Raw genomic sequence first — 24,675 nt, forward strand, 5'->3', positions numbered from 1 at the left:
AGGTGGTGACCAGTGAGGTATGAAGCTTCAGAGATAAGAACAAGGTGAAGGGACCTTGAACTCCTCCCAAAGAGCAAGAAATCACTGAAGTTTTTGGAGCTATAAAATTTCACCATCAGATATATAGAGTGGTGAAGATCGTATTGGCTATTTCATTGTAAAGAACAGACTGAAGGTTAAGAGACAAAGGAGAGGGAAATGAGCATTTAGAAGCTTTGGGTACCGCAGGTCAGAGAGGTCTGCAACCTGGACCATAGCCCAGGGCTGTGGGGGCCACAAATTGAATGAACTGGAAAGAAGTTTATGGAATCTATAGAACAGTGTAATTAAATAATCAGGTTCCCTTAAGGGGAGAGACAAGTAAAATAAGGGCTTTTTCTCTAGAACTGGGCAGATACTAATGATTTTTCCCAGGATTCAGAACATAAGACGATGTGTATGTACTTTGGCACTGGCATCAGAGGGGAATGATAGTGAGTTTGTGATGGGTGAATTCAGTGATACCCTGAAATATTCTAACACTCCATAGGGTCACACTGCCAAACTGAATTGCTTTCATAGATGCACAGGTGTGAAACCATGAGTAATTCGAAGGGGCTCTCTATCTTCATTGGTATCTCATGAAGAATTTTAGGAAAGATTATTTAATTACCAGAAATGACTTTTCTCAAGATCACTTTTCCATGCCTAATTTCATTTACTTGATGGCAGTTCTGAAGATTATTACTAAACATTCCCGTACATGCAATCTGAAAAGTTATTCTCTTTTACTCTCACAGCACCTGCCCCTTAATTCTCTATCTTCTAGTAAACTCCTCCTCGGTTTCCTTTTGCAGTTTTTCTCATCTCCTTTTATTTCACAGGGATGCTGCACCCGAGAGAGGAGGGTGGGATTCCTGCGCCAGCTCTCCGTTGTTGTGGGGCGGGGCAGCGCCCTGAGGGGGCGGGGTCCGCTCGCAGCCGACGCCGCGCATGCTCGTCCCGCGGGCCAGCGCCGCCAGCTACCTGTGCCCGCCGTGCGTCTTTCCAGAAGTGCGCAGCCAGACCCAGAAGAGGAAGCTTCCTGTCTGCGCCCGGAGACTCTCGACCCGCCTCTGCCAAGGCCTTCTGCCGCTGACGCCGCCGTCGCTCGCCAAAGCCCAGGCGCCCTCCAACAGCGACCGCCCGCGTCCTCCTCCCGCCGGCTCCAGGGGCCTCCCTCGCCAGGGACCGGCGCCCTCTTCCTCACGCAGGCCTGTGCTCCTCGCAGCGGCAGCTCACGGTAAGCGGCCACCGCCAGGGGGCGGGCGGCGCCGGGTACGGGAGGGATCGGGCGGGGAAGGTGTCCGCTGCGGGAGGCTGCAGGCTGGGGCGCCTCGCTGCGGGGTCTGCGGCCGAGGGCGCAGTCCAGCCCGCCGTCTGCAGGTGCGCCCCGAGAGGCGGCCGCGGGCGGCGGGGAGCGGGGTCTGCAGTGGGCCGCAGCGTGGACGGGCTGCGCTCCATCGTGGGCCGTGGCGTCTGCAGCTGCGGGAGGCGCGGGTGTCTGCGCGGAGCGGATCTCTGAGGTTGGCGGCGGCTGGCGGTGTCGCTTTGGTGTCGGTTCCGGGGTGCAGGGGCGGCAACGTCGTAAGGGGACGTAGTCCGCCCGCAACCGACGCCCAGCCCCCGCCAGCCAAAGCCAAGGGCCTCCGACGCCGCTTCCTTCCGTCAAATCGCAGCTGCCAGCCCCGGAGCCCATCTCCCGCCTGGCGCCGTCAGCCGGTGCCTCCCGCTGACACCCGCCCCGGACGCCTGCCGCCACCACCGCCGTCCAATGCCTTCTTCCCGCTGAAGCTGACGTTCGCAGCCTTCGCCAACCCTCACTGACTGCCCAGCGCTCTCCGCTGCCAGACGCCCTCAGACTCCTGCTGCCGCCACCAGAGGCCCTCCTGCCAGGGACCCGGCTCCCTCGTTCTCACGCAGGCCTCGCCAAGTCGCAGCAGCCTCAACTTACAGTAAGTAGCCGCCGCCACGTTGGCTTTTTGATCAGGGAGTTTGGGGGTGTTGCATGGGCCCTGGGAGGAAAGTGGAAAGCTGTGCGTGGGCGTTGGAAAGCCATGGGCAGCGCACGCACCTACCCAGCCAGGATGGTGAGCAGATCTTATCCGGGAGTTTCCCAGGCCCGCCAGCTTCTCTGACTGCAAGTAATGGTTCGGGTGTCCCGTCCGTGGGTACGCGGGCATGGGCGCTGCGAGGGTGCATCCGCAGGGGCTGGGGGCCTTCTGTGCTTCCCAAACGGGTCAGCGCGCAGGAGTTCAGGGGGTGTGTCAAGGTCCCAGCGGCTGTGTGGCGGGGCCTGGCCCCCTGGTGAGTGCATCGCACCCTGTCCGCTCCCCTCCATGTGTCTGTGTGTGTGGTAGCTCTTGCAGGTGTGGTGTTGTGTGTGTTAGGGCCCTGTGCGGCCTGGCACAGTGTGTGTCTCTGGGTTGCCTGTGCACTAGGAGAACTTGAGGAAGGCAGCTGGCTCACCACAACCGCCTGACAGAGAAGTCAGGTGGGGAGACTTGGGGCAGGCTGCTGGGGAAATTGAGCTCAGCAGGGAGGCCCCTGGAGCATAAATAGTCACAGGTGAGAGCATCCTTCCCACCCCCTTCCACGAGGCAGGTTGCCTGCAAATCAGGGCTTCCCCTGTGACCCACCCTCCTGCCTCCGAAAAGAAGCTATCTGCTAGTGGACTGACCCTTCTTAGTGGAGAAGCCAAGTGGGTCAGGTTCACCCTCTTAATTTTTGTTTTCCCTACAAGGTCTCCACAGGGAACAATTTCATCTCTCCGAACTCAATTCATGAAAGTTCTGCTTGACCCATTTCTGCAAACATCTGCTGCTCTCTACCTCCAGGGTCACACGAGGCAGGTAGGTAACTCCTTTTAGCATCCTCAGCAAGCCACCATTCAGTGTCGTTCCCAGTGTTTATCCCATAACATTACAGAGAGCACAGCTGTTCTCTGAGAAACCTCCATCCTGCTTTCCATGGTGGCTGCACCAACTTACAATTTCCTCCCAGAGCTGCAGGTAGTTTTAACAATATTACTAATTTTTATTTTAACGTTAATATCAACCATTTTAATTCTTGCATTCCATAAGCATGAGATGCTTTCCATTAACCTGTGTCACCTTCAGTGCCTCAGTATCTTAGCATCTTCAGAGTACAGCTCTTTCACCTCCTTGGTTAAACATCCTCCAGATCTCTTACTGCTTTTGCTGCAACTGCAAGTGGGATTGTTTTCTTACGTTCTCTTTCTGCAAATTTGTTTTTTTATATATTTCTGTATATTCATTTTGTATTCTGCAGTTTTACTGAATTCATTGCTTAGTTTTAATCGTTTTTGTTGGATTTGTTAGTGTTTTCTAGATAGACTGTCATGCCATCTGCAAATAATGGCAATTTTACTTCCTCCATACCAGTTTGGGAGACTTTTTTTCTTTTTCTTGTCTGACTTCTTTTTCTGATTGCTGTGGCTGGGACTTGAGGTACTGTGTTGAAGAAGTGTTGAGAGTGGACATCCTTGTCCTGTTCCTGATCCTATAGGAAACATTTTCTGCTTTTCACCATTATGATTTTGGCTGTGGGTTAGTCCTGTATTTCCTTAAAATATTGGGTCATGTTCCCTCTCAACCCACTTTGTTTTTAGAGATATTTATCATGAGTTGATGTTGAATTTTGCCAAATGCTTTTTTCTGCATGTTTCAAGATGATCATAGAGTTTCCACCCTTCCTTTTGTTATCTGGTGTATCTCATCGAGTAATTTGTTGATAACTGATCCATCGTTGCTTCCTTGGAAAACATCCCAGTTGGTCGTGGTCACTGATCCTTTCAGTGCATTTTTTAATTCCATCTGCTCGTTTTGTTGAATATTGTTGCATCTGTGTTCATTAGGGCTATTGAGCTGTAATTTTCTATTTTTCTAGTGTTTCTTTTTTTCTTGGTTTTGATGTCAGTGTAATGCTGGCCTTGTAGAATGAATTTGGAAGTGCTTTATTCCTCACATTTTTTTGAGTATAATATCAGCCCTTTTCTGTACATGTTTCATAGAATTGAGCTGTGAAGTCATTTGGTGGTGGGCTTTTTTCTTTGGAGTTTTTTTTATTATTACCAATTCATTTTTGTTATGAATGATCAATGTCTTCAGATTTTGTATTTCATCCTACTTCAGACTTAGAAAAGTGTTGGTTTCTAGGACCCTATCCATTTCTTTTAGGTTGCCCAATTTATTGGCATGCAATTTTTCCTAGTAATGTCTTTTAATCCTTTGTACTTACATAGTTTATATTTTAATGTCGTCTCTTTCAGCACTGATGGTGTTTGAGTGTTCTATCTTTTTCTAATGAGTCTCACTAGAAGTTTATCATTTTTGTCTCTTTGGAGAACAAACTTTTTTTTGTTTTTGGATTTTTAATGTAGATTTCTTTTTTTTTTTTTGAGAGGGCATCTCTCATATTTATTGATCAAATGGTTGTTAACAACAATAAAATTCTGTATAGGGGGATCAGTGCTCAATGCACAATCATTAATCCATCTCAAGCCTAATTCTCGTCAGTCTCCAATCTTCTGAAGCATAACGAACAAGTTCTTACATGGTGAACGAATTCTTACATAGCATGGTGAGCAGTACAAGGGCATTCATCACAGAAACTTTTGGTTTTGATCACGCATTATGAACTATAAACAATCAGGTCAAATATGAATATTCGTTTGATTTTTATACTTGATTTATATGTGGATCCCACATTTCTCCATTTATTATTATTATTTTTTTTATTTTTAATAAAATGCTGAAGTGGTAGGTAGATGCAAGATAAAGGTAGAAAACATAGTTTAGTGCTGTAAGAGGGCAAATGTAGATGATCAGGTGTGTGCCTATGGACTAAGCATTAATCCAGGCTAGACAAGGGCAGCAAAACATCCATGGATGCAGAAGATTTCTCTCAAAACGGGGAGTGAGGTTCTGAGCCTCACCTCTGTTGATCCCCAATTTCTCACCTGATGGCCCCCCTGCGACTGTGCCTGTCTTAGGTTGTTCCTCCCTTGAGGAATCTTACCCGTCTCTGGCTAACCAGTCATCTTCCGGGGCCATACAGGGAAATGTAAAGTTGGTAAGTGAGAGAGAAGCCATATTGTTTGAAAAGGTTAGCTTTTTACTTCTTTGCAGATGTATGCCCTGTGGCTTCTATGCCCAGCACTTGTCTTGAGGTATCTTTACCACCTGGAGGAATTATGATACTCGGTAAATTCGATATGAGGCACGAATTCTATTTAAGGGTTGTAATTAGGAAGGAAGAAGACAAGCTATAGATGTAGCATATGGAAGAAAACATGGGAGGATTGATTATTTCTTTGACATATCTTCTTGTAGAGTACCTTAAGCATGTATAGGTTTTAAACTACTAACTAACTTGAGCTCACATATTAACATAATAGGAATACGGTGACATAAACAAAGCAAATCTATAATTACCATCCATCTCCAGTGAAGCCAAGAAAACCATTTAGGCACCCTAGGCATTTGTGAAAATTTGTCTATGATATGATGGATATTGTCCAACTGTACTTGAATAGTCTGAGAGAAATCAGACAAATTAAAGCAACCCATTTCTGGGATCTGTTCACCTCCCATATGTTCTTTTAACCGTAGATAGTCTATAGTCATAAGATTTTGGAGTGCTACAACTTGCACCCCTCCCAACTCCTGGTTGAGTTCCAACAGTACAGATCTGGTCAAATTCGTTGTCTCACTGTATGCACATGCCAGCCTAGACATCTCCCTCTTCATTGCAATGGCAAGTCCAGGAAATGGTGGTGTGGATGCAGCCACAACCGCAGCATCGTCCGGATCCCTGTGGAAGCTTTTTGATGATCATCCCCCGGCACAAGTCCTCCAGAGAGTGCTGATGCCGGAAGCTCCTCCTCATAATCGTATCTTAGTTCATTTTCTGGGTAGCCAGGCTAGGCCTTGATCTTCTGCATAGAAACAAACAGACCCTTTGACCACACTTTGACATCCCCTCTATACCACTGTGTAGAACTCATTGGAGGTCAGCACACAGGAACTGTTAGTCCTTTTTTGGGTTCTGTAATTCCGCTGCTGTTTAGAACAAACTTTTTTTATATTTTTGTAATACTATACATTTAATCCTCCTGCCTTTATTATTTTCTTCCTTCTCACTTGAGGCTTTGTTCTTCTTTTTCTGATGCCTTTAGAGGTAATTTTAGACTGCCTATTTGAAATTTTTCTTGTTTCAGGAGGTAGTCCTGTATTGCTAGAAATGTCTCTCTGAGAAGGGCTTTTACTGTGTCCTAAAGATATTCACCTGTTCTTTTTCTATCTTTATTCAGTTTTCAGATATTTTTGGTTTTTCTCTTAGATGTACCTGTTGCAGCATCATGCTGTTTTGCCTTCATGTATTTGTGTTTTTTTTCAGTTTTTTCCTGTAACTGTTTACTAGCTTACCTTCCACTGTGGTTGGAAAAGATGCTTCATAGGATTTGACTCTTAATTTTATTGAGATTTGGTTTCTGCCTGATGTGTGATATGTCTTGGAAAATGTACATTTAAAAATATGTATTGTTTGTTTTGGGATGGATTCTTGTGTATATGTTGGCTAAGTGCATCTGGTCTAATAACTTGTTCAAAGCCCTGTTTCATTTTCAGTTTTCTGTATAGATGGTCAATTCTTTGATGTCCATCTGTAGGGTGTTATAAATTCCCTGCTCTTATTGCATTACACTGTTTTCTCCCTATATGTTTGTTCATATTTGTTTTATATGTCTTCTTGCTACATTGATGGCTTTATTGTTATGTAACGCCTTCTCTGTTGTATGTCCTTTGTCCTAAAGTCTTCCCATGTCTGATAGTAGTATTGCTTCCCTTCTTTTTCTTTTTTTTTTAGTTTCACTTGCATAGGGTATCTTTTCCCATTCCTTCACTTTTAGTCTGTTTGTGTCCTTAAATGAAGTGAATCTCTTGCTGGGAGCATACAGATGGTCTTGTTTTTTCATCCAGTCACCCTGTGTCTTCTGATTGGAGCATTTAGATTCTTATATTTATAGTGATTATTGATAGCTCCATCCTTATTTTCACTTTGTGAATTGTTTTATTTTATTGTAGTCTTTCTCTGTTACTCTCTTGATGATGAGTATAGTTTTTTTTAGTATTGTACTTGGATTCTTTTCTCTGTATCAGCACTAGGTTTTTAGCTTGTGGATACCTTGAGGTTCCCCTATAATATCCTAAGTATACAGCAGCCTATATGAAATTAATTTCAGATGCATTCTGGTGGTATTAAGTTTTTACTCTCCCTTCTCCATGCTTCATGCATATGATAGCATGTATTCATGGTGATTCCCTTAACAAATTTTTTAAATAAATTGAATCTTACTAGTTTTGTCTTTTTAACTTCATCCTAGCTTTTAAGTTACTGTTTTACTACCTTTGTACTATGATTGGTCTAGAGAGTGAAATTAGTATACTATGATAGTGTTCTTCTACAACACCGCTTTTCCTTTTGTGTTTAAACAAGTCCATTTAACATTTTTTAAAGTTTCATTTCACTGGTGGTGAACTTGTTCAACTTTGTTTTTCTGGGAGACTCTTGATCTCTTCTTCAGGTCTGGGTGACCTTCCTGGCTAGAGGGTCCTTGACTGGAGCTCCCATGGGAGAGCATGATGGGGTTCCCCTCGCGGGTCACCAGCATCTTTTCTCTTGCTGCCTTTATGACTCTATCTTGAAACTTTCACACATTTTCATTCTCAGGGTCTTGCTGTGGCCTCCTTGGGTTTCTCTTGTTTGGGGGTTGTCTGTGATTGTTTCCTTCCCCAGGTCAGGAGGTTTTCAGCTATCTTTCTTCACATGAGTTTCTGTCTCTTCTCCTTCCAGGACTCCTGTCATGTGGATGTTGGTGGTCTTGATGTTCTGGTCGAGGTCACTGAGGCTGTCCTGTGCCATGAGATGTCCTTTCTTGTTTGTGGCCAGCGTGTGTGCTCCCCTCCACCCTGTCCTCCGGCTGCCGCACCACTCTGGCCCCTCTGATCTGCCACTGATTCCCTCCAATGTAGTTTCCTTCTCAGTTACTTTCCTCTTCAGCTTTAATTGGTTCATTTTCCTATATCCTGTCTCTTTGTTGAAGTTCTCACCAAGCTCATCCACTCTCCCTTCAGGTTTCTTGAGTATCTTAGTCATCATCACCTTGGACTCTGCGTCACATAGATGGCTTAACGCCATTTCTTCTAGGCTTTTTCTCCTGCTTTGTCTTGTTCTGTCATTAGGAGCATGTTCCTCTGTCTCTTCCCCTTCTTGGTTTCCTCTGTTTCTGTGAATTAGCTGCCTCTCCCAGTCTTGAAGGAGTGGCCTTGGGAGGGAGTGTCACCCGGGTAGACTGCATGTGCCTGGTGGGTTTGGATGGCAGACTGGAGCTCCAACAGGTGTGGGCTGGGGCCCTCTGGGTGCTCTGCCCTGCGGCTGCTCTCCTGGGGTGGTTGCCTATGGTACAGGGGGTTCCAAGGCCCCACAGGGCGCGCCCTGGCTGGTCTGCCTGAGCTGATGCAGGTGCAGGCCCAGTTTCTGTCTGCGCCCTCATGTTGCCTTGGTGGCCCTGCTGGGTCTCCAGAGAGCATGTGTAGTCACAGGCAAGGGAGTCATCTTTGGGGACATGTGTTGCTGGAGTAAACCAGTGGTCTCTGGGCTTGCTGAGGTGGCAGGCCAGCTAGGTTGCTGGGAAACTGCTCCCCTCTCTGCTTTTAAGCTGGAGATGACGTTCCAGTGCATTTCGGCATTTGGATGTGAGTGGCTCTATTTGAAATAAAATAGTAGCTTTTAGAGCTGCTTCTATTCATATGAAAAAGGTGCTGAACAAAAAAGAGTTGGGTGATGGTGGCAGGAATTCTAGGAATAGTGACATCTTTGCATTTCTGTTTAGTGGAGTGATTCTGAAGTAATTTTTTACTTATGTATGAAGGTGGTAAAGTCAAATTAATCATGTTGAGATGAAATGATGTAGTAAATAAAGCCCCTATACCTTGGCCTGATGTGTAGGAGACACACCATTTGTGGTTATTTGCTTCCCTGTCTGGGTTTATTGCCTTAATTAACTTCTCCATTCAGAGTAGTCCAAACCACGTTCTAAGCAAAACCCATCTGAAATTGCATAGGAACACTTGGCAGGCTATTCTCAGAAGCTAGTTGACAATTACTCTTTGTAGACACTGTTGGCTTGCAAGTTGTTTGTTCTCTCCAGCATATGTTCCTTTTTTATTTTTGCGTTCCCTGTGATTGTAGGCTGACAAATGCAGCAGCGGGGTCACTGCTGGAAGAGCTGCAGACTCTTTAGGGGCTGTGCCCGGTGCCGAGCCTCTGGCTGATGCTCTGTTCATCCCACAGGTTCCATGAGCACGTGATGTGCTTTGTTAAGGGCTCTTGTGCTTCCTCAAGCTCAAGGGGTCCTTGTCATTGCAGCTCAGAGCCATCACCTGGATGAACGCATTCAAGGCCATATGTATAATTACTGACCTGCCCTTCCAGGTTCCTTCCTGAGAGAAGGGGCCTAAGCCAGGTGCTGGGGAGCAAGCAGGGGCCTGGCCTGCACCCTCCACTGGCCTGGAAGCAGGACCTGGCTGCTGTGCCTAGAAGCTGAGGTATGAACAGAAGGGCCTGGGGTGGCCTGGGCCATGGCCAGGGCATGACTGGGCTGTGTCATGGGAAGGGGCCTGAGTGAGGTGTTTTCCAAGACATGGAGCAGGGTACCTCTGAGAGGTCGTGCAGGAGGGGGCTGGGCAGGTTCTTCCCTGCTCCGCAGGTCCCTCCAGGTGCTCTGATGGCCTCACTCCTGGCGTGGCCACCTCCCCTCCTTGGGTCTCAGCGGCAGTGTGGCTGTGGGCCCTGTTTCCCAAACAAGGTTGAGACTTAGTGAACACCCTAGATATTTAAAACTGAGCCAATACCTTAAAAAATGTGTATAAGTTGTGTTCCTGGTGTTTCCCTCATAGCGACCAGAGTGAAAAGTACAAAGGTGGATAGACACAGATGTACCCGCCCTGTAATTATGAGTGAAACATTGGAAATGCTCAAGAGTTGACAACCGCGACTGCTGGGTAAATGGATGTGTCCCCTGGGAAGGAGTGAGTGGAACAAGGCTAACTGCATGTGTCACCTGTGGGGCCTCAGGATGGAAGAGCACATTCCCTCACCCCCATCGTGCACACACACTTATCAGGCATGAGTGCACTTAAAGGCAAACGCCTGGAATGATCGATATCATTTGTTATTTGCTGGTAGAATTTTGGTAGAAAAAATGTATCTTTTCTTATTCTTATTTAAATCATTATTTCACTAAATTAACATTAACTGCTATAAAGGTAAAAAAACAATATGCCTTACTAAGCATAACGTTAGAAATCAGTGGAAACATTTCTGATTTTAATTTTAATATGTACATGAGGAAAATTTAAACATTGTATATGCAGGAAAATAAAAGCCTTTAAAGGTATTTCACTAACCCAGACATTTCCCTTTCATTTTCTGACTCCCGTTTGATACATAGAAAAGTGGTCCTTACTCCAGGTTAATGAAATCTTAATTTAATATTGGGGCTTCATTTTCTGTCCATCCTCTTTGATCCATCAGGGATCTTTCTTAGTGAACTCTGTTAATTTGTATTAAAAATGAAAGATTGTTTAACTTACCCTCCCCATAGCTTTTATAGCCAGACACCAAAGGCCACATACTGTATGATTCCACTTTTCCGAACAATCTAGAAGAGCAAAATCAGTGGAGACAGGAGAGCGATCGGTGGTTGCCAGGAACAATGGCGGGGAACGAGGAGTTCCTGATTCATAAGGACAGAATTTGCCCCTGATGAAGATGCTCTGGAACTGGCTAGTGCTGTTGGTGGGGCAACACTGTGCCTGTACTTCCTGCTGCTGAAAGGGACAGTGTACCAGAATCCGAGAGTTAAATGTCATGTGAGGTGCACATTGTAAGACGAAATGGAGTAAGCCTGTGGTGTCTGTCCGATGAGAACACGGAGGAGGAGGAGGCTGCGTGCACAGGGCGAGAAGGGGCTGCCCTGGTGCTGCGCCTGCACCCCCTGCTGCCCCAGGGCCTGGGCTGCTGCTGAGCTGCTGTGGGTGGGGGTTCTGGCCCTGGAGCCTGCGTGGAAGCTGTGTACTACTGAGCCTGCTCTGGGTCTGGGTCCGGAGCTGCTGCAGGGGCCTGTTGTTGCGCTGAGCCTCGTGTGTCACAGGAGGTGACTGGGAGGGGCCCTGGCTCTGAAGCGGGGCTGTGGGTTACTTGTTTTGGCACGTGAGCTGCAGTGGTGAGAGCTGTGGCGTGAGCCTGCTCTGTCCCTGGACTGGAGCTGGCGTGAACTTTTGTTCTAGCTTTGGGCCTTGCAATACATGCGACCGTGCGCCACTTGAAAGATCTGGTCATAAAATGTGAGTGCTGTCCTACCTGCTCACCCTGACCTGTGTTCTCTGTCCTTCCCTCTTATGGGACCAAGCCTCCATGTTAAGAACTGATACACAGGCCCTCGTGGCTAAGCATTGAGGGAGCCGAACAGACAGAAGAACACAGGCCCTCCTTCCAGACTCACCCCTGCTTACACCCCCGCATGAGCTCGGGCGCTGAGGGAACCACGTCCGGTCTGGGTTTGGCCTGCAGCCCCAGCTCCCCAGAGTCTGGCGGGCTCCCGGCTGAGAGCTGCCAGATTCCTGGTCCACTGAAACTGGGAGGGCAAATGTTGGTTGAGCCACTGAGTTTGGGGAGAAGTCCCACAGCAGCAGCAGTCGGTCACTCATGCTGTGGTCCCACATCAGGCCCCAGCCCACCCCTCCCGCCCCTGCTCCCCTGCCAGCCCCCTCCTTATCACCTCCACTCTGGCAAAACTGCCTCTGTCTCCACGTGTCTGCAGGTTGTGCCTCCTGCCAGGCTAACTCACTGGAATTTGTGCAGGGCTGCTTCTTGTCCCACTGCTAAAATCAGAATGGCACTTCAGCTTAGCCTGCTCAGCTCCACCTAGTGGAGCTCGGGACGTGGTGATCTCCTGTTCCCCTACAGGGGAACTTGCTCTTTTCATCCACATGGTGGTGTTTTTGTGGCCTTTGTCCATCTTCCCCCATGACTCCCCCCGGGAGCTCCTGCAGGCAGGAGCCTTGTTGGGTCTTCCTGCCCTGGTGCAGCCAAGTACTCAGGGCACAGGTGCTGACTGAATATGGGAGTATGTACTCTAACCTCCCATGCTGTTAATTTTGTTGTTTCCATTAGTAGCAGTGGTAGTAGTAATAACATTTGGTCACTGTCATCATTTTTAGGCATCAGTATTTTCATTACATACACTGTTTTGGATTCTAAAAAACTTCTTGCTTGGATGTTGCTGAGGGTTCGTAGAACTCACACTTTGTGTGTTGAGTGCAAGTTTTGCTAGTTGCAGAAAGGATGCTTTAGAAGAGGTGGTTCTGTTTTTTCCTCCTATAATCCTGCGCTGACCTTGACTGCCGGCAGGGGGTGCCCATGGACAACCAGAGTGATGTCTGGAGTCCTGTGGTTTCCCCCGTGGCTAGGACAGGGAGCAAAAACCCAGTCTTTGTGAGGCAGGTAGAGCGCATGGCGCCTTCCTTCAGGGCTTTCTCTTCATTTCAGAAGGACCCAGCGTGGAGGCGCCTGCAGGGCCTTGGCTGTAGGACGGGACAGACCCTGTGAGGAGCACACCCCCTTTGTGCCCCGAATGCAGAGGAGGAGGCTGGGCTGCCGCTTCACCAGGCCTTTGACCTTCAGCTGCAGACCAGAGCCTTCCCTTCTGTGCCATCCCCCGTGGCTGACTCTCTACGTCTTCAGGTAAGGAGACTTTCACAGCAGGTGAAAGTTTTTCTGATTTCTGGCAGGTTCTATAGGGAAGAGGCTCAGTGGGTCACACTCCCAGGCTGCTGTCATGTTCATTAGGGACTGAGGATGGTTTTGTGGGAGAAATCCCTGCAGAGCTTCAGAGGGAGGGAAACAAGGACAGTCGTGTAGTAGACACACGTGATCTTGGGACTTAGGGATCTTTAGGGTGGGGGTGGGGGTGTCTCTGGCTTGGACATAGAGAATCCCCAGTGGAAAGGCAAATTTGAGTAGTCTGTACACGGCTTGATTAATTTTTAATAGTTGATATTTGCTATAATGTGAAAGTGTTTGAAAAACTATGGACCAAGAGGCATTGTAGTAAAATACATTATCTTAAGCTTCAATATTCTAAGTTTCTGAAATGCAGAATTCATTATGATTTCACTTTCCTGGCTTTCAAAGAACATAAGTGATCTGTAATGTCTTTAAAATATGCTTATCTTTCTAATAATGCGGTGACAATATGAAATACTGAAAAATACTGGTTCATTGAACATTTCCTTCCTGGATTCCAGTGTGATTAGCATTATTAAAAGCTAATGAACCCAGATTGCTACCCAATTTTTTTGAGTGTAATATAACATCCTCAGTTAGATTGAGATGATCAAAACCCAGTGGTTATTCTTAAATACTGACCATTGCGTACTGCTGGAAACCACTGAGAATGGAATACCTGAGAACATAAACCTTCAGAATAGTGAAGAACCAAGATCACGACTGCTTTGACAATGAGATACCTTCATTGCACATGCATTTTTTGCCTGTTAAAAATGCAAATCTGATGGCATTTAGTTGAATTTTGTATGTTTCCATCCAAGCAATAACATAATGGTATCTGTAGTCTCCTTGCTGTTGGTTATGATCCTCTTTCTATTAAGAATTGATATGTTTAGTGGGAGGTTTTTCATTTGTCACTTCTCTACTTTCCGTTTATTTCTAAATCCAAGTATCCTGTGTCCTGTTAAAAGCTTTCCATTCCTCCAATATGAAAATTACCTCCTCACTTGAGTTGTAAGCAAGGTTGGGAGGGAGGCCTTCTAAAGGTAGGCGTCTTTACATAAAGTCAGGATGTTTTGTTGGAGGGCCTCATGAACACTGTCCACTTGGTTTGCAGTATCATCCCATCATGATAACTGCCTAAAAAAGGTGCTGTCCCTGTGTACTGAGATGCTTCTGATGTTGGTATTGTGTTATTTTCTAGTTTGGTTTTCGATTCCATATTATTTTCAACTTATACTATTTGAATTTTAAAATGTGTGCTCTTGATTCACATATCCTTACATACATGTACTTTTAATACCTGTTCAATGTATATTTTGCATTGGGCAATGGCTGATGCATTTGATCTTGATGACCATTGGGTGTTTGTAAGTATACTTAAAGTACTTTCGAGGCCAAAGCTGAAAATATCCCATCTGGTGATTCAATTCACAAAACCTGTTTATCCATTGTGTAATGTTTTTAACCTTATCATAGTTTGTGTCTTGAGATGATCAGCCGAAAAAGATACAAATTGGGCATGATGACATACACAGTAGAAGCGTAATGTCTTCTGACTTTTAGTGCAAACCCCATAGTTGCTTGTGTGTAATAACTGTGGCCATGAGTGTTTTCCTGTCAGCATTATCCTTTTACTATTTACTAATAATTACTGCAGGTACACCCTGTCCGTGTTTTCTTTCCTTTCAGTGCAGTGAGTACAGCGTCTGTGGTGATGGCAGTGTTGTTACATGAACATACTTTGTCCTCTGACATACTCATGCTGGGCTACTTCTCTTGTGCAATCAGAAGTGTAGAAAAAGTATTAGCTTTTTATGTTCAGTTGTATTTTGGATCTAACCTGATATCTTAGGTGCATTATATATGCCTTTTGAATTGTAAGTGTAGAATCTAAGCATTAGTAAGATTAGTAAATTAGCATAAGCATAGCAATCTTAGAAACCTAGAAACCATTTTCTGAGGGTGTGACTCAGAAAGAAAAAAAAAAACTGGGCCTGGGTAAGGCCTTGAAAAACAAGTTAATCATGAGCACTGGGTGGTGGGCAGCTGTGACCCTTGGTCAGCTAACCTTGGTCAGTTAATCTTACATACCAAGCTTATCGTGCAGAACCTCCCTAACCATTGAGGGGTAGTCTTATCCTGCCCTTGCTTAACCCCAGGATGTATGTCTTGCAAGAATAATGTGCAGCTGTGGAAAATTACTGTGAGTTAAGTGCTTTGAAAATGCTATATAAACCCTTGGCTTTGAGTGCTCGAGGTCCTTGTTGAGACCCGCTGTCGGGCTGACACTTGGACCCCAGCTAGCTGGTTCCTGAATAAATTCCTCTTGCTTGTTGCATCAAGAGACGCCTTCCGTGAGTGATTTGGGGCGGCGTCCTCCTCTGAGAGAATCCAACATAAGCACAGAGGAACAGATAATTTTTATCTTTACCTATATCATTAGCTATAAGGAATTCTATCAACATGTAAGTTGCACTAAATTGGGGAGCGGAGCATACCAGTATTTTAGCTTTGAATAATTCTGTGTGGTCTCTTAAGTATCATGTCTGGCACACAACATAGCAACATCTTCCATCACTTGGAGTATAGTTGGACATTTATACTTCTTTGATTTTGTCACTGCTCACTATCACCTGGGACATGATGTTTGAATATTTTTTAGACGTTTTCTGATCAGAAACTATCAAGACAAAACATTGAATCTTTTAATGGTCATACCTTCTGTTCTCATAATTATAATCTGAATACAGAGTTAGAGATTTTTATTCTTTTCCATTACTGCTGAAATGTACAAGTATTCTTGGAATACATGTGAGCCAGTCACTGAGGTATTTTATTTTTTGTTTCTACAGCAGTCTTTTGAATGTTCAACCATGTGGTGAAATAGACACGACAGTGTCTGAATCTCTACATACATTTATGATGACATGACTTTTTGAGAGTGACCCACACACAGACATACCAGTGAAACAACTTAAAAAACCCTCCCAAGTAACATTATATATAATAAATAAATATGCACATGCATTATCCACTGAAAATGAGAACTGTAGCATAGTTGTTTGGAAATTATGTATCTTCCTGGGTTATTTACTTCTCTGTCATAAACACTATCTTTAAGAAACAAAACAGTAGAACTAGGTGACGATCAAAATTAATAGTAATTTCTAGTAGTTTAGAAATACTATGTGTTAAAATATGAAAAGTGTTAATACAGTTTTCTGTTAAGACGGTTTCAGGTTTACAGAAAATTTGCAAAGGTAGTGCAGGATTTCACCGTTGCTCAGACCACTTCCACTCCCACGTCATTATAGTTCCTTGTTACAATTAAGGAAACAGTGTTGCTGCCTTGTAACCATCCACCATCCATTCTTTTTCTCAGATTTCCCTAGTTGTGCCCTTTCTCCCCTAAGGTCCTGCTCAGGATACCTCATTACATTTAGTGATCTCGTCTCCCTAGGACACTCTTTGCTAGAGTTTCTGAGACATTCTTTGTTTTGAATGATCTTTTCTATTTTTGTGGTTCTTCACCATCAATTTTGTAGAATTTTTCTCCAGTTGAAATTAACCTGATGTTTCTCTTGTGATTACTTGGAGTTGTGTTTTACCGGGGAAGAAGGCCACTGACGTCAAGGACTGTTCACAGCACCTCCTGTCAATGGCACATGCTCCAAAGGTGACTTAGATTGTTGATGGCCTACATGGCAGGATTTATTTTCTTATGGCTGAGTAATATGCTGTGTGTGCGTGTGTGTGTGTGTGTGTGTGTGTGTGTGTGTGTGTGTTACATATCTTTATCCATTCATGTATCTATGGACATTTAGGCTGCTTCTGTCTGTATCTTGGCTATTATAAATAAAGCTGCAATGAACATAGAGATACATATGTCTTTTCAGATTCCTTGGGTAAATTCCTAAAGGAGAATTGCTGGATTATATGGTATCATATTATTTTTAATTGTTGGAGGAACCCATGTACTGTTTCCCATAGTGGATAACACCAGTTCACATTCCCAACAATAGTGTATGAGGGTTTCCTTCTCTCTACATTGTTGCCAACACTTGTTATTTTTTGTCTTCAATTTGAACTTGCCATTCTAACATTTGAATTGAGATCTCATTGTGGTTTTGATTTGCATTTTCCTGATGGTTAGTGATACTGAGAATCTTTGCATGTCTCTGTTGGCTATCTGTATGTCTTTTTTGGAAAAATGCCTATTCAGGTCCTCTGTCCATTTTTGTAGTTGAATTATCTTTTTGATCTTGAGTTGTATGAGTACTTTATATGTTTTGGATGTTAACCCCATATTGAATATGTCGTGTTCAAACATCCCCCATTCAGTAGGTCATTCTTCTGTGTGTTTGATGGTTTCCTTCGCTGTACAGAGCATTTTAGTTTGATGTAGTTCCCATGTGTTTCTTTTAGCCTTTGTTGTTCTTGACTGAGGAGGGAGATCAAAAAAATATTACAAAGGCCAGAGTTGAAGAGCTTGCTGCCTGTGTTTTCTTCGGGAAATTTTATGTTTCAGGTCCTACATTTAAGTCTTTAATTCACATTGAGTTTGTTTGTATATGCTTTAGGGAAGTGGTCCATGTTTTGCATGTAGCTGTCCAGTATAACCAACACTGAAGAGACTTTTTCTCATTATGTATTTTTACCTCCTTTACTTATTCATTCACTTATTCATTTCTTTATTCATTCATTCATTTATCATTAATCTACAATTATATGAGGAACATTATGTTTACTAGACTCCCCCCATCACCAAGTCCCTCCACAAACCCATTACAGTCAGTCACTGTCCATCAGCATAGTTAGATGCTGTAGAATCACTACTTGTCTTCTTTGTGCTGCACGGCCCTCCCCGTGCTCCGCACCCCCCCCACCATTATACATGCTAAACATAATGCCCCCTTTTTTCCCCCTGCTTATCCCTCCCTTCCCCTTTCCCTTTGGTAACTGTTGGTCCATTCTTGGGTTCTGTGAGTCTGCTACTGTTTTGTTCCTTCAGTTTTTTCTTTGTTCTTATACTCCACATGTGACTGAAATAATTTGGTGCTTGTCTTTCTCCGCCTGGCTTATTTCACTGAGCATAATGCACTCTAGCTCCATCCATGTTGTTGCAAATGATAGGATTTGTTTTCTTCTTATGGCTGAATAATATTCCATTATGTATATGTACCACATCTTTATCCATTCATCTACTGATGGACACTTAGGTTGCTTCCATTTCTTGGCTATTGTAAATAGTGTTGCAATAAACATAGGGGGTGCATCTGTGTTTTTCACACTGGGCTCCTACATTCTTAGGGTAAATTCCTAGGAGCAGAATTCCTGGGTCAAATGGTATTTCTATTTTTAGTTTTTTGAGGAACCTCCATACTGCTTTCCACAATGGTTGAACTAGTTTACATTCCTACCAGCAGTGTAGGAGGGTAGCCCTTTCTCTGCATCCTTACCAGCATTTGTGGTTCCTAGTGTTTTCTTTGTTGGCCTGCACAGGGCCCTCTGACCAACAGACCCTGAGGGCAGTGGGCAGGGGCAAAGAGCAAAGGCCCTGGCCCAGGGGCAGGGTCCTGTGCCCTACTTCCCTTGTTCGTGGGCTGACGGCATGTCAGTGGTGTCTGGGTGCAGGTCTGAACAGTCACCCCACAGGTCCAGTTTGCCCTGAAAAGCAGATGTGGTGGTGACAAAAGCCCCTTTGTTTCAGGGAAATCATAGCAGTTGCTGAAACAGTCCCCCAAGGTACTAATTCAGTGACAGAGGCCCTTGGGCAGTCTCTGATAGGAGCATGAAAAGGGTGTCCTCTGGGTGACACTGTGAGTTCCACATCCTCTGGGGGGATCCACCCTGCCCCTCTATCTGCCCCTCTGTCACCCTCTTCTGCCAGCCCTCTACCCAGGCAGTGATAGGTGGACTGATGGTGAAATACCCCCAGGCTGCAGGAGGTCTCCTTTTGAAGACTGGTGTGCCCATCAGGCTCTGACGCCATCACAACAAAACATAATCTACCTTGTCTATTTTTGGTGGCAGCTTCTGGAAGACAGAACGATGAAGACATAAACAGACCGGAAGGGGTGTGGAGGGCTCTGGCTCAGCCATACACACGACGGGGGACCCTGCTCTGCAGCAGAGGGACAGAACAGGGCTCTGGGTGTCCATCTGAGTGCTTGCTTCATGTGGGTCTGTGGCCAGCCGGCCCCAACTGCCTGAGCTGAGTCCACACCCCCCTGTTGGTCCCTGGGGAGACATTCAGGCTGGGGTGTCTGGTCCTGGCACACGTGTCCCACGGGGTGGTTTTCATCAGCATTCTTTACATCTTATGAAGACAAGAGACCCTCCCCTTCCCTTCCTTCTCTTCTCTCCCCTCTGCTCTCACACCCTGAAGCACCCCCAGTGCACAGCCCTCATGGAAGTCCGCCCAGCACCCTGGCTTCCTGTCCTCAGCACCCCTACTTTGGAGACCTGGGACCTGCAGGCTTCTTGCTGGGGCTGTCCTCTCACACCACCGGGGGTCCTTCCTCCTGCAGCTCCCCCGCATGTGTCCTTGGGAGCCCAGCTATCCAAGCCTCAGTGCTCACCCTTCCCTGGGCCAGCCTCTGGCCTTTGTTTACTGCTCTGCTCAGGCAGGGCCCTTCCCACATGCCACGAAGGTTACATTTTACCCTCAGGACCGTGAGACCAAGGCCAGTTGGGACACCAGACCTGGAGCTGCTGTGGCAGGAATGCAGCCACTTCATTTCTGTCCCCCGTGCCCAGCACGGGGCCCTGCACAACCTGGCCCTGCGTAGTGACTGGGGAGGAATGACAAGGCTCTAGTGATGGGCAGAGACCATGTTGGTTTTACGGGCACAGTTGCCCCAGAGGAGAGGAATCCTGGGGCACCTGACTGTACTTTGGGGCCATTTTTCCCCCTTTGGGGTCTCTCTTCCCTCTATAGTAGAGGTCTCTCCCCAGACTTTGTCCACCCGAGTCCCTCAGAACACTGGCTCCTAGGACACAGCCCCGTCTCAGAGCCTGGGTCACTTCTCCTCAGTGGCCAGGGCATCTCACAGGCCACGTCCTTGAGGCAAGCTTGAGGTACAGAGCTCAGCATCCAGGCTGTGTGGGCACAGGGATGGGAGGGCAGCACCTGTACCTAAGCATTTGGCCAGGTGACCTTAGAGCAGGATCCCGGGGCGGGCAGGTGTCCAGGTGCCTGATGGGTGCTGGAGAACTTGGGCACAGGGCTGTGTGGGTGCAGCTCCCTCACCTTCTTGCAGCACCAGATGCACAAGAGCAGCAATGGTAACATGAAGAGAGCTGGGACAAGGAATGGGAACAGGAAAAGGCTGTGGGGTGTCTGGGTCTGTGGGACAGCCTCGGGCACTGTTGTCTGTCTGTGAGGGACCAACATGGGCTCCGTGGGCTCTGTGGTCCCATCTCTTCCTGTGGGATGGTCGTGGGCTCTTTCCTTCCTGTGGGATAGTCATGGACTGTGGTCTCTTCCTGTTGGACAGTCTTGGGCTCTGTGCTCTCCTTTGGGACACTGTGGCCTCTGGAGGCTTATCCTGCAGAAGCATTTTAGGCAACGACCTGAGGAGGTTTGGGTGGCCTCTTCCCATGCACCCACCAGTGGTCATTTATTACCGCCAGATGTAAGTCCAGGGACATGAAATCCTGGGACAAAATACCTCTAATACTGAAATCAGTTAAAGGGAAAAATAAAGTTTAAAATCCATTTATTGCTTACAAACTGCAGTCCAGGGCCATCTCTCCTGCTCTGGCAAAAACAAGCAAGCAAGCAAGGACCTCTCCCTAAACGTTCAGGTTCAGATAAGCCCTTAGTTGCTCAGGTAATTACCATTAATATGGCGATGAACTCTCCACCACTGAGGATATGCAAATACAGTAAAGCTGGTGAGATATTATGGAAATATTATAATTTTACCCACACAGAGGTCAAGAGGATTTCCAGAATCAGGTCTGATTATTAGTGGTGCCACTGTACTTGTTGATAGTATTAAACGTCTTTAGATTTTCACCCCATATTTTCTCACAGGCATTAAAAAATGTCTCAGCTGTATCTGAGCACAGATACAGGCACTGATGAAAGCTGTGTTACTAATGTTCGAAATATCTTTTTCCTGGTCTTTCCCCCAAGCTGCTATGGTACTGTGTTCTGTTGCTGGAACAGAATAACCTGAAAAAGGATCTTTCATTCCAAAGTATTTTTTAATCACAGCATTTCCTGCCACTGTGTCTGTGCCTTTGCGGTTAAGCAAGCAGCAGGCTCTTCTCTGACCACAGCCACTTGAGAAGAAATTCCTCTTTAGCCAAAACCATGCAACTTGTATTCTAGACCATCTAGGTTACCAGATGTGTCTAACAAATATTTGGTCAAAATTTTCTTCTGCTCTCTGGAATGTATGGCCCCTGTGACTGGATACCAGGACTGAACAAGAATATACTCAGTCCAATTTGGAGGCCAGTAACACTCTGGATCTGTGTTTCCCACTACAAAGAGCATCATTTCCTTGGGGAATAACAGCCCTTCAGAACAGCTTTTATTTCTATTGTAATATGGCCATCATATTTCTCAAGAATGTAGTTGCATCCCCTTTCATTTAAGGCATTAATTATCTTGGAAATGCTCTCCACACCTGCTTGGCATCCTAGAATTTTTCTTTGGTCACCACGTTGCCTTTAAATTACTTACTAGGAATGTACTGCAGCCCCTAAAGCACTGTTTCCTTGAATCACACCTTCCTCATGGTGGAGTTTTCTGTCTTCTTTTCACGGCACTCACAGTAGGAATAAACGTTGCTTGTGCTGGATGGGTATTGTTTATAGTGAGCACCACTGTAGTAGTTAGTAGCCAGGAGGATGCTGAACTGGGCCTTTGCCTCAGCATTCATCTCGGGCTGGAGCCGGGGCAGCTGAGCATCATGGGCCGCCCAGAGCGGAAGCGAAGGACAGAAAGGGGTGTCACCACACTCCTTGCTGCAATCCTGGCTCCAGAGGAGTGAGAGCAGGAGAGGAGGGAGGAAGGGACGGGAGGTGCCAGGGGAGGGCAGGCCCTGCAGCTGTGCCGCAGGCGACAGTGGCAGTGGCTCACAGCATTTACTGTCTTTGACTCTTTACAATTAAATTTCATGTGTGTCAGTGTGGCCCTTTATGGCTTCAACCTATCCGGGTCAGTTGGGCCTCATGTGTCTGGATGTCCATTTCTGAATTCTCCATGTTTGGGAAGGCTTAGTTACTGTTGCTTTAAATTTACTTTATATCCCTTTCTCTTTCCTGTCTTCTATGTTTCCCATAGTGCATATATTGTTTCTTTTGTTGATTTCACCAAAGTCTTGTAGGCTTTCCTCACACTTTTTTATTCCTTTTTCTTTTTTGCTCCTATGACCAGATAATTTCAATTCACTATCTTCTAGTTTACTTCTTGGTCAACTTTGTTGCTGAAGCTCTCTGTTTAATTCTTCAGTGCAGCCCCAGTGTTCTTCAGCTCCAAGATGTATGCACAGTTTTTCTTTTTTCTATTTCATTATTGAGTGAGTTCTATTGTTTAAAATTTTAAGACTTGTTTTGTGGCCTTTCATGTAATCTATCTTGAAGAAATTTCACTTCCCCTGGAGGAAAATGTGGAGTGTCTACATATCAATTCCATACAATTGGTTTATTGTGTTGTTGAAGTCCTCTGTTCCCCTCTCTATTTTCTCATACTTCTGTCTAGCTGTTCTATCCATTATTGAAAGTAGGATATTTAAGTCTCCAGACTTTATTGTCGAGCCTCTATTTCTCTCTAAATGCCATCATAGTTAGCCTCATAAATTTTGGAGTGCTGATGTTTGGGGAATGTGTTTGTAACTTTTGTTTTCTCGATCAGTCGACCCCATCACGAACATATAATGTCTTGGTTTCTTCTTTATAAAAGCTTTTACTTAATGTCATTTTGTCTAGTATAGCTACCCCAGGTCACTCTGGGTTTCTATTTGCATGGAATATCTTTCCATATAGAACATTCAACCTTCTTGAGTCCTCCTCTAAAATCTCTTGTGGAAAGAATATACCTACATCTTTATTTCCCATCAACTCTGCCAATCTGTAAGGTGGCTTTCACAGGGTTGCCCAGAAGATGGGCCTGTAACCCATCCCAAGTGTCTGCAGAGCAGATGGTCCTGCAGAAAAAAATAACGAACGAGTGTCACATAAAACCTACACAGCAGAGGTGCGGGTGGAAGAGCTTTCCATTCTCTGAGGGTGGGCTGCTGGCAGATGCCAGGGTCTGGCCCTTGTTGTCTAACATGGCATGAGGCAAGAGGCTGTCTCCTGGAATGGGCACCTCTGAGTCACCAATCCCTGGCTGTGGGCCCATGCAATCTTCTCTCCCTTATAGCTGAATAGCATTGCAGAAAGAACAAACCGACTGTATGGTAGGCTGGGGGCTCTAGGAAAGATGGGTGGGCCCAGGGAAAGGCATTGAGCTGGGCTGGGAGTCTGCTGCCCAAGTGCCTGTGACCCCATGCCCTTAACTGGGTCTGCAGATGGCCGCAGGAGTGCCGCAGGTGAGGTCTGGAGCTGGGCCAGGCCTGCACGGACCTGTGGGAATCTTGCACAGTGGGTGTGCCTGCTCCTGCCTTTGCTCATCTGGAAGGTGATGCTTAGTCCAGTGAAATTGCTGGAGCTGCCTTTCAGGGCAAATGTTGTACCGTCTGATAGAAGTGACAGTTCTGAGCTGGGTTCAGTCTCCTCATTTGCAAAGTGGGTCCTGAGCTAGGGCCCCTTCTTGCCCCAGGAATAAGCTACACAGCCTTTCAGGGGTGTGGAGCAGGCAGATGTTCGGGTATGGGCGTCCACTCCTCAGGAGGGTGAGTGTGGGGAGCAGGGCTGGGACCCTGGCAGCCTGTGGCAGCTCACACCCGGCCCTTCTGCAAGCGTGGTCACTCTTGCCTCTCCTGCAGATTACAACATTGTCAGCCTGATGATTGATCGCTTTGTCTGCTGGGAAGCTACACTCATGTTTCTTAATTTAAACCAACCTGATGCAAATAGTTGACCCATCACTTTCTCCTTATTGTCTTTCTGGATCCCAGGTTTTTGCATCTGACGGTCAGATAAAACTGGTGGCCTGCAACCCCCAGATCAGTGTTTCACACTTGGCCCCTTTCTGCCTCAAGCAGCAACTCTTTGGAACCCTCTGCAAAGCCAAGTTGATTCCATCTAGGCTGTGAATGGCAGAGCAAAGTTTGGGAGGTTCTGTTTTCTTTCTTAGTGCAAGATTTAAAATGACAAATGCTTGATCAAAAAATTGGGGATTAGCTCTCAAATGAAGCTTGCATTAGCTCTCAAATCAAGCTTGCATTAATCAGAAGGTTATGTTTTCAGCCTCGAACACACTAAAAATAATTTCCTTGGAGAAATTTTCATATCCAAAGTTGATTCTGAGCTGTCCACTTCAGTGCATTTCAATACTTATCCATAAGTGTAAGTAACTCTCACTGATATTCCTTAAGATGTTCTATTAGTCCTGCTACCACCTTGTCCACAGAAGTAAGATGATTGTTTAAATGTGTAAATCACTTCATGTCAAGTGCTGTTCTAAATTAACAACACCTTCTCATTTCAAGTTGAGAAAATTCAGATATTTCATATGAACCACAAGCACCTGTGTACCTCAGACCCTGCCTGCCTCCCCCTTCCTCTGCCCCAGACACAAATGAGCTTCCTTTCTATACCCAAGGAAACAAAAACTTCAAGTTCCACATGAGGTCTATTATACTTGCTGTTTCCTTTAAG

At 45.8% G+C, this 24,675-nt stretch overlaps 1 protein-coding gene and 1 pseudogene across 19 annotated transcripts in view; one reads left to right on the forward strand and one right to left on the reverse strand.

The window, feature by feature from the left end:
- Positions 1–689: 689 nt before the first annotated feature.
- The window catches only part of LOC140846516 (spliceosome-associated protein CWC15 homolog), an 89,084-nt gene continuing 65,098 nt past the window's right edge, over positions 690–24,675 (forward strand). For 3 of the 19 annotated variants that reach the window (XR_012125679.1, XM_073223140.1, XM_073223144.1), the window contains exons 1-4: positions 929–1,261; positions 1,698–1,973; positions 2,762–2,870; positions 12,652–12,846. The gene's annotated coding sequence lies outside the window, so the exon portion shown is untranslated. Of the gene's footprint in view, positions 1,262–1,697; positions 1,974–2,459; positions 2,645–2,761; positions 2,871–9,534; positions 9,648–9,998; positions 10,104–12,651; positions 12,847–24,675 lie in introns of those variants that run through there. The other 16 variants (XR_012125678.1, XM_073223143.1, XM_073223138.1 and 13 more) reach the window with 14 other exon arrangements.
- On the reverse strand, positions 16,844–24,644 carry LOC140846518 (nicotinamide phosphoribosyltransferase pseudogene; annotated as a pseudogene).

The sequence above is a fragment of the Manis javanica genome, chromosome 15, assembly GCF_040802235.1.
Source record: "Manis javanica isolate MJ-LG chromosome 15, MJ_LKY, whole genome shotgun sequence".
Taxonomy (NCBI): Eukaryota; Metazoa; Chordata; class Mammalia; order Pholidota; family Manidae; genus Manis; species Manis javanica.